General features: G+C 45.5%; 1 long non-coding RNA gene across 3 annotated transcripts in view; it reads right to left on the bottom strand.

Moving 5' to 3' along the window:
* Positions 1-1,977: 1,977 nt before the first annotated feature.
* LOC103604324 overlaps positions 1,978-8,935 on the bottom strand; it is an 11,893-nt gene continuing 4,935 nt past the window's right edge. The window contains exons 1-6 of one of the 3 annotated variants that reach the window (XR_551701.1): positions 7,261-7,345; positions 6,135-6,213; positions 5,536-5,634; positions 3,897-4,014; positions 3,726-3,770; positions 1,978-2,376 (exon numbers count right to left, since the gene is read on the bottom strand). This is a non-coding gene — a long non-coding RNA (uncharacterized LOC103604324). The other 2 variants (XR_551703.1, XR_551702.1) reach the window with 2 other exon arrangements.

Genomic DNA, 8,935 nt, shown 5'->3' with positions numbered 1-8,935 from the left:
TTCAACTCTCCTTGACCCTCCTCTTCTTCCCAACAGAGGGCACTGAGGTGGATTTGTGACTGTCACTGAAGCCTGTTCAATTAAGGACACCCTGTCTTATCCTTGGTTCTTCCAAGAAAATAACTCTCTGGGTCTGAGATAAGACATTCCAATCTTGGCCAAGGGAAAACAGACTGCTTTGCTGGATTTGTTTTAAAATTGAAGATGACACTCCCAAGATGAGATAGTGACCCTCATCAGCAAGGGGCAAGCATACTTGAACTAAGCAGCTCGAAGCCAGCAGCTGGTACTGAGCGACTTCAGGAATGTCAGCGGAATGATTCGGGGCCTATCAGTTAACTAAGATTAATCAGCAGCACAGGCAAACATATGCTCCCCAGCCCAAGCCCTCCCACTATCATGTCAAGCCCCACAACTGCTCAATTGAGGACACCTCTTAAGAACCTTTCTGAGATAACTTTCTTCTGCCCCATGATAAGGTGGGAGAACAAAAGGCAGAATGTAATTTGAGACTAGATAATTACATAAGTGATGGATGACAATTTTGTCTTTTTTTGTGTTGTGGGAAGTAGAAAAAAAGCACATAAAATGCAGGGTGTTTAGCATGGAGATCACTCAGAATCCAAGAACAGGAGGGTACCATCTTGTTGCTATCACGATGACAGTACCAGGTAATTAACCGTCATCTTCACATCATGGCTTCACTGAAATAAATTTAAACATCTAGCTGATAAGTAGTTTCACAATTTTATGGGCTTTTATTGGAAGTAGTTTTAAGGAAGTCTCATCCAACCAAGTTATAACAGTCCTTAACCAAGCCCTGGTGTTAACTGTTTTGATGACTAGTGCCTCTAGACAGTTTGATAGCTAGGCAGAGGGAGCTGTCTCCACAAGGGTAGCTGGCAAGAGACTTCCCAAAGCAGCATCAATCCGCATTGGTCAATTCAATGAGGCCCTGGATCTAGCCTCTGACTCTGTGGTTTTAGAAGGTTAATTTTTTTTTTTTTAAACCAGACATCTTCCTACACAATGGGAAGTTGATGCTATTAGCAAACTTAACAAAAGGGATAGGGATGAATTCAGTCACTAGACACAAAATATCACTTCAAACAAACTAACCAATTCAGAAGCATCTGATGAGCAGAATGGACATTGGATTTTAATTATTAAAGCAGCTACTTGGGGAAACCATTGCCTGGAGAGCAGGAATTAGACTAGAGGGAATTAGTGATATTTGAGTTACTCGCATCAGGACAAAGTTTCTCAGCCCACTTTATCTTGGCAACATCAGCCCCTTGGTCTCGAGAGCAGCAGTACGTGTGTTCCTTTGGATAGAATACTTGGTTTGGATAAAGAACATAGTCAAATGTGGGATATATCGGGTATCCCTGACAGTCACAGTCCACTCTAGCATCTTACACAGTGATCTTTCAGTACAGAAACCTGACTGCCTTGGTACCGCGGCACTGCTCTGCTGCCCTGTGATCCACAATACTTTTACCTTTCCTCGTTACCATCACATCTGTAGACACCAGTAGAACCTTCATCAACCCTTCATTATATCTGAAATAAAAATGCTGAAGCAGTGTGTGTGGGTGTGGGTAATTAAAAAAATAGAAAACATAAGATTGCATTTTGTGTAACTGGTGTTGTTATTCTGTGAAACTCATAAAAATGTGTTTACTGAGTCATAGAATAAAATATCTTACCACAGTTCTCAGTCTGAAATCCACACTGCTAATGAGTCAATTAGGGCCGGCCCGGTGGCGCACTGCTACAATGGGCCGCTTGGGAGTGCAGCAGCGCTCCCGCCGAGGGTTCGGATCCCACACACAGACCGGTTCCCGCTCACTGGCTGAGCGAGGGGCGCACGCAGCACCGACGGTTGCGATCCCGTTGCCGGTCCTGGTCCGGTATGGGCACGACACTGAGGGTTGCGGTCCGTTGCCAGACACGAAAAAAAGACAAAAAAAAAAGGAAAAAAAAAAAAACCCACTTTATTTGTGCTTCAAAATTTAAACCCAAGACACACTGATTTCATCGGAAATCCACCCTGAGGAATGCTCTGTACCCCTACAGAGTACATATGTTAATTACTTAATCTCAATTTATAATCATTGCAGTCCCGCCAATATGAGATAATACCCAGATCACCTAAACTGGAGTTCTCAATGTTCCTGATTATACCTTAATCTCACTAACCACCAAAGATTTCTAGGATAGTCTCAGTCACTTGAATTCCTTTGATACTTTTGAATATGAAGCCCAAAGAAATCTTAAACGATTCTTTTTAGGAGATTACTTTATAGCCATTTGCAATTAGCAGCAGCAGAAGCAGGGCTGTGCTGATCCCATCTGGCGTCACTTGGAGATAACCTATAAAACCGAAGGAGAATAACTTGAAGTAACAGCCAGCTAAATGACTCAAAACTAAAAGTTAAATTATAACTAATAACTAATTTAGGAGAAAATGGCAATCAGTCTGTGAACACTCATTCTCACCATTATGTTAGGCATGTGTGTTGGGGAAGCACACTCACTATCAGATAGTTTCAATGCAAGCTGGTGAGGTTCCAAGATGACTCGTTTTAAGGTCACAGTGCTCTAAGGGAGCAGTTTCTGGTAAGTGGCCAGGAAAGAACTCCCACAAAGCACCAGGGACATTTACAAATGTATTCAACTCTCTGAATATAAAACCTTTTAATGTCAAACCTTAAGGTTAACAAGTTCTATAGAGCAGTCTAGTCTACTCAAGCAGAGGATAACCAAAGAAGTAGATCCTCCCCACTTGCTAACCTGCCCTTTCACTTGTTTTACATGGCAAGCTGGCGCCAGTTTTCAGGCCAATTAAACCTCACTCCAAATACAGCTTCCTTGGTGACCGAGCAAAAATGTGACCTTGAATATAAAGACTCCACACACACCTCCCACTTTCAACAGAAAAGAAAGGCAATCTGTGTCCACTTCAAGCCTGGCATTTTAAATGGGAACAAAGCCAGACACCCTGCCTCTGGCACCACTTTGCTTCTTTCTTGCTTACATGCCAGCCTCTGCTGCCCAAGGAGCAGCCCCATGCCAGCCATGCCATTCAGACAGGATCTAAGCTAAATTTAGAGATCTCCCTGGAGTTGTTAACGAGGCACCTGGAAATGAAACAGCTTTGCCAGTGCCATGGTAGCCCTTCTTTCCTAAATGTCAGGACCTTGCAGAGGCAAAGGCAGAGTTGCTAAGCATTCTCACTGCCACAAGCTGGCATACATTTTACATTCTCATCTCAGTTTCAAAGAGCACATTCATTTTCTTGAAATATGCCACAGTTTCATTCCACAAGAACAGCATAAACCAAATCCTGGCTACTTGCCCATTCCTGCCACCTCATATAGCCTGTGCCTTCACAGCCAACAATCAAGGGGTTAGAGCATTAACAGGGCAACCCCACCATTGGTTTTCAAGTTTCAAAGGGATGATGCACTAACTAGTCTGAGGTCTCAGCAGGATACACACAATTCCCAGTGTAGTCCATTCATCTTGATACCACTGGTCCCATATAAAGCCTGAACTTCTTTTAAGAGCACAGGGCCATACCCTTAAGCCTCAGAATAGATTATTTTCACTCAGTTGAGATTTTCAGACAGGGATAACTAACCATCATAGGCTTGTAGGGCAAGGGACATTAAAGATGTAAACATAAGGCTTACGAACAGGAGAGGAATACTTTCACTTGCCTCAGGCAAAGCAGTTCACAATTCTGTCTCACACACTGCAGACACCTAACAAAGAAAACAAAACCAAGTTAAATTCTCCCTGCCACTTAGCATATCCTCAAGTCCGGGGCAAGGGAAACAAAAAGAACTAACACTCCACCCAAGCCTGTTTGGAAGGTCTTCTCTGCTTACATGCATGAGAAATATTCATCTTTGGTTTCAGGTCTGGGTCTGGGTCCAGGGCAACTGCCACAGTGTGCTGCTGCTAAGGATCCTTTTTCAGCCTCAGAAACTGAGGCTGAGGCTGTACCTGGAAAGGAGGAATTACAAAAAAAAAAAAAAATCTACTGAAGAAGACACACACAGGGTAAATCCCAAGTAGTTCCATTTAAAATCATGCCTAACTTTTCTATAAGGCAAACTTGGGAAACTGAGTTTCAGACATCCACATTCCACACAGAGGCTTTTTTTGCCTTCAGACAGGGATAACTTTACATCATCATGGACTCAGCTCCCACCAATCTGCTCGCCCACAGCACTGACAGCTATAGCAAGCATATGAAAAATATTTCTTAGCAAATTGTGCTTTACTTCCCTCATGAGAACTCAATCAATCTTGTTTACTTTCTTAGAACATGCTTTCCCTCAAGAGCAAAAACTGTTTATATCTAGTGTGTAGATGCACAGTTCCCACCCCTTTAAAGACAAGATCACTCTCAGCACAGTGTCTAACAGCTGAATATGGGGTATACACTCTAGTGAGAGTGTCAGTAAAATGCCTGAGATAGTGCAAATCATTGATCATTTCAACTAGCCTATTGAAGGCCAGCTGCACAAATGGTACCTGCTGCCAAGAGGCAACAACATCACACAAGGTCATTTCTCCTTCACTCATCTGTATATACAAAACTATCCTGAGGAGCAAGCATGCAGCTTTCAGTTTTTTTTAGAGGATTAGAGATCTGCCCCACGAGCTACTTAAAAATAGCCAGCACTATAATCTTGCTGCAATAAAATCCTTGAGCTAAAGGCAGATCAGATTACCCAGTTGGTCCTGTACGCCCACTCTTGCACTGGCCACATGATTTTTGGGCTCCATTCCAGAGCCATTCTCATCCATGGCTAGTGGGGCCCAGGAATGTGTACATTTGAACACTTTGTAGATGGTTCCGATGTATAACCAGGTTTGGAAACCACTGACCCTGTTTCATAAATGAAGAAACAAGGCTCTAGAGCAGTTATCTGGTAACAGGCCGGAGCCCAGATCTCTAGTTAGTCTAATATAGTTTCGGAGAGCTTCTCAATCTCAGTTCTACTGACATTTTGGGTGGACAAATTCTTTCTCATGGGGGCTGATCTGGGCATTATAGGATATTTAGCAGCATCCACTAGATGCCAGTAGCACCCTCCATTCCCAGTTGAGAACCACTGGTCTAATCTATCTTAATAACTGGCTGTGTTAACTTTGGGCAAGAGATCTCTCTAAGCCTCAGTTTACTTACTGAGGAGGAGAGTGGATGCCAGTAGCACCCTCCATTCCCAGTTGAGAACCACTGGTCTAATCTATCTTAATAACTGGTTGTGTTAACTTTGGGCAAGAGATCTCTCTAAGCCTCAGTTTACTTACTGAGGAGGAGAGTGGAGAAAAAAACCTAGCTCATGTAGGGTTGTTATAACAAATACTGTTTGTGAGAGTGCATGGCAAGGAGCCTAGTAAAAATAATTCCATACTACTTCCCTTATCTGGGATATCACATCCCCAAATCTAACAGACCAATACTTAAATGGGACCATAACCTATGAAGTTATATGAAAGAGCTAAAAATATTACCGTTTACAGAAATTTCATCACGAAGATCCTTACATTCAACATCTTAAGATAATGGGTTTTCACAGGACCTTTTCAAAATCCACAACCAACATCTTCAATCTAAAAGAGAAATAAGGATAACAAGCTTGTCAAACGACCTTAAGGCGTTTATTCTCAAGATTTGTATTAAAAAGCTAAACCTCAACAAGTCAGAATTCCTCACAAAAGATGTCATTTCAGACAAGGATAATTTCAAAACATACTCAGTTCAACCTGTACAAACATTCGTAAATCCCAGCCAACTCAATCTCATTTTCCAAGTCTCCCTTTCATGCCTGCTCACGGTGGCATCCATGTCGGTTTCAAACAGTGACACCTAGTGGCCTCAAATTACACGGGCATACACCCTCCTCGTTTTTATAATTAAAAGAATTAGCATTCTGAATTCTGAGTAGATTTCTTACCGTTTAACTGGACTTAGGGGTCAACAAGAATTCATACACTTGAACTTAACTTCGGAATAAAGTATGAGGCATATGTATGTGACAGGCCGTTACACCACCGCCGTTTTCTCATTTCTGGTGACCACCCAGGTCCTGCCTGCAGCCATTCTTACTTACTGTAGGGATCCATCAATTACTTTTAAGCTTCACCCTCCAGCTCTGCTTTTCACCATCTCTGCAGATGCGAAAGAAAGGCCTTCGGGGAGGAAAAACAGGCTCGTTGTTAAATCTAAGGCTTTCCAGACAATGCCTACAATCCCATGGGTTACTATCTGTGGAGTTAAATAAAAATGACTGGGGCCGCCCTCAAGGCACCCCGAGTGGAAGTTATGTATGCACACGTTAACACTCCTGATGCTGAATTAGCAACTGCCACTTTCAGACGGTTTGTCCCCTGGGCGGACAGCGGAGACCCCCGGGCGTGCATGCTTAGCACAAGGGTGGGTGGCTGCGAGGCGCACGGGGCCGCGCAGGCTGGACGGACCGCCGTCCCCCAGGCGGGACCCTTCGACGCCAAAGCGGGTTTGAGCTGTCTCCTCGGTAACAAAGCTTCCCACCGTCTGTCTTTTTTTTTTTTTTTTTTAAAGATGACCGGTAAGGGGATCTTAACCCTTGACTTGGTGTTGTCAGCACCACGCTCAGCCAGTGAGCTAACCGGCCATCCCTATATGGGATCGCCTTGGTGTTATCAGCACCGCACTCTCCCGAGTGAGCCACGGGCCGGCCCAGCTTCCCCCCGTCTGTCTTTTTTTTTTTTATTTAAAGATGACCGGTAAGGGGATCTTAACCCTTGACTTGGTGTTGTCAGCACCACGCTCAGCCAGTGAGCTAACCGGCCATCCCTATATGGGATCGCCTTGGTGTTATCAGCACCGCACTCTCCCGAGTGAGCCACGGGCCGGCCCAGCTTCCCCCCGTCTGTCTTTTTTTTTTTTATTTAAAGATGACCGGTAAGGGGATCTTAACCCTTGACTTGGTGTTGTCAGCACCACGCTCAGCCAGTGAGCTAACCGGCCATCCCTATATGGGATCCGAACTCGTGGCCTTGGTGTTATCAGCACCGCACTCTCCCGAGTGAGCCACGGGCCGGCCCAGCTTCCCACCGTCTGGAAAGCATTTTCTCATCCAGTATCTCAGTTAATTCTCCCAACCACCCTCCACCACTTCGCCTCTGAGGAAGGGGACGCCATGTGTCTTAGCTCCTGTCAAGGAAGACCCCGTTCTGCCATCTCCGCGGCCTTACCATCACCTAAGGCCTGAGGCGGCTCGCCCGGCTCATCACCGACAGGACCCTCCATGACTTCCAGCCACGCGGTCGACCTCAAAAAGAACGTGAGAACGCGCCTGCGCGTAGGTCTTCTCGGCGGTCTTGCTGGAGTTCTCGCGATATCGAGAGAGGACTGATGGGAAATGTAGTTCAAAACGACGGTGGCGGCGGGGCGGCCGTCTCCTCAGCGCGACTCGGGAGCCGGGGTAAGATGGTGGCGGCCACCAGGGGTAGTAGAGAGTCCAGGGTGGGAAGCCTGATGTGTGAAGAGCCACAGTACTCAGGAAACGAAGGTGGAGGGTTGCTTGGGCCAGAAAATCATTGAGCTTTCGAGGACACAGATTGTCCCTGGCCGAGACTGAGAGGGCAGGGACCGATGGGGAAACTGAGGCCCGGCCGAACTTCATTTTTAATTGCTCTTCGGATTTTGTTGGGGTCGGGGAGGGGGTTCGTTGGGTTGGTGAAAAGGAGGGGGAGATTCGTTTAACGTCCGGCTCAGCTCCATTTACAGTCGGGGCGAGACCGGTGAGGGCCGGGCGCGGGCAGCGGGGGGCGCCCGAGAGCTGTGGGGCCGCGCCGGGGCTGGGCTGAGGGACCCCGAAGAGGGCCTGGGACCCTGCGCCCGCCCGGGGCCCCGCCGCCAGTGTGTGGCTTTAACGCTGAAAAAAAAAGGGGGGGGGGACAAACAAACAGTAACATTAAATTATGAAAAGAACAGAAAATAACGTTAATAGCCACTGCTTTCCTGGGTGTTATTTTTCAGGCAACCACCCTGGCTTCATTTTTGAAATAACAATAGGGCAAAAGGACATCTTAAGTCAGGGTCAGAATTTACAGATTTTGGGAAATGAGTTGAAATTTGCAAGACCACAGAGCCTTTTCTGCATCCCCCTCTCCCCATTCTCATCGACCCATTAGCAGTGATCTCTGTGACATCTGGTGTGGGTTGTATTGTTCTCTACGTGGTAATATGTTGCGGGGACTTATTTCAAATTAGTGCGTTTGTTTCTATTTACCTCCCTTAATTTGATTGTAAGCTCTTCAAGGCCAGAGATTTCTTTCATTTATTTATTTTTTCTTTTTAAATTCCTCAGAGTGCTGGGTTTGGTGTTCCCCTGTCTCTGCTCACAGTACATACTCAGCAAATAATTTTAATTCATTCAGCAGCAACTAATTATGGCCCTTGGGTTTCTCTATCTTACCCTTGAAGACAAATTATTTTGCATAATACTAAAAGGAAGAATGTGTTCTCTCTCTGCAAACTAAGTTCCTTTCATTTGAGACGTGTAGCAGGAATTCTAAGTATACAATTTGCCAAAAACTGGGAAACTAGCGGGCGGGTGATCTGCTGCAGGCAAGATAATAATGATAGCTAATACTTCACAGCACTTACCAGGTGCCATTCACTACATCGAGTACTTGATGTAATCTTCACAACAGGACTGTGAAGTCCTAGCACTATCCCCATTTTATGGATGAGGAAACAGAAGTATTGTGAGATTAGGTAACTTGCCCAAATTCACACAACTAGTAATCAACAGAGTCAGTCTTGATCCCAGCCTGCAGAGTTCATGCTTTATCACTAAGTTGTACTGAACCATGAATACGCTGATTGGGGGGGGGGGGGGGGGGGGGGGGGGGGGGGGGGGGG

This window comes from Galeopterus variegatus, unplaced genomic scaffold (genome assembly GCF_000696425.1).
Source record: "Galeopterus variegatus unplaced genomic scaffold, G_variegatus-3.0.2 Scaffold5086, whole genome shotgun sequence".
Lineage (NCBI taxonomy): Eukaryota > Metazoa > Chordata > Mammalia > Dermoptera > Cynocephalidae > Galeopterus > Galeopterus variegatus.
Note: the sequence above shows the minus strand (reverse complement) of the source record. Positions and strands in the feature narration are given on the sequence as shown.